The sequence below is a fragment of the Cyphomyrmex costatus genome, unplaced genomic scaffold, assembly GCF_001594065.2.
Source record: "Cyphomyrmex costatus isolate MS0001 unplaced genomic scaffold, Ccosl1.0 scaffold1825, whole genome shotgun sequence".
NCBI classification, from domain to species: domain Eukaryota; kingdom Metazoa; phylum Arthropoda; class Insecta; order Hymenoptera; family Formicidae; genus Cyphomyrmex; species Cyphomyrmex costatus.
The window spans coordinates 6,347-7,666 of record NW_017275853.1 but is presented as its reverse complement, the minus strand read 5'-3'; positions in this window follow the sequence as shown (position 1 = coordinate 7,666).

The following is a 1,320-nucleotide window of genomic DNA, read 5'->3' as shown; positions in this document are numbered from 1 at the left end:
AAACCCATGCAGCGGAATAGCGTAACGCGGAACGAGAGCAGAACCAATAACGAGCATTCCGTGTTTCTAGAGAATCTCGTGATTGGTTCTACTCTCGTTCCGCGTTACGTTATTCCGCTGCATGGGTTTGCACCCTATGGTGCGATCCCATGGATGCGGAACTGCGCAATGCGGAATTGGCGGAACGCTCGTGATTGGTCGTGGCTTCATTCCGCCGATTCCGCCGTTTTCTATTGCGCAAATTTATTTCTTTTGCGGATTCCGCTGATCCCTGAGTATGTGCGTGTGTATTGTATCCAACTCTGAAGCATCTGACAGGGATTTCATACTATCTCCTGCTAAATAGCGCAGTGTAATTTGGAGCCGAGTCTTAGATAAAATAGGATCGCGAATATAGATTTCCAATCTTGATTAGTATCCTTGATAAAAACTGAATCTTTCAGATAGTCCCAAATGACTGTACAAGTCTCGGATATTATCTTTGAGATTGAGTTATGTGCAACTCTGAAGGCGTATGATAGAGATTTCATACTATCCCCTGATGCTAAATAGCCCAATGTAATTTGGAGCCGAGTGACACATGAAATGGGTTCACGAACAACATACTCTTTAGTGAGGATTGGTCCGACTAATTGTAATAATGCCTCAAATAATTGAGGTGACATTCGAAAATAATCTACATATTTTTCCGTGTCTCCAATCTGCATTTCCTTTACAAGATTTTCACTTGCTCCTTGTTGTGATCTTCTTTCAATGCTGAATATAGGTCGCACCCAATATTTTTATTATTTTAGTTTTTTATTATTTTTATTTCTCTCTGCAATTTTGTATAATACATATAGCTTTACAATCTTGCGGCGTAGCTTTTGCTTTTTAAATACACATACACTTTGTTTTAATGAATTTAATAGCTCACAAATGATGATAAATAAGTTTTCCGAATTCATTTTGTTATAATTGCTTTTTTAATATTTATCGTGCCACCAACTATTCCAAGCAGTTGTTTTTCGGTTGAAAGTTTTTGACAAGTGTATGATATATGTGTGTGATTTCGATCCGCAGGAGTTTAGTTTCCTATGTCCCATAGAGCGGAACTTGCGAATGCGCAATCAATGCGAGCAAATGACAAACGCTATTTCTGTAGATCTAATGAGAGTGATCTACGGAAAGACTCTTGCGATTGGTCAACGTTAATTGCGCATTCCGCATATTCCGCTTCATGGGACATAGGAAAACACACTTTAGCGGAACGGAATCGGCGGAATGAAGCCACGACCAATCACGAGCGTTCCGCCAATTCCGCATTGCGCAGTTCCGCAT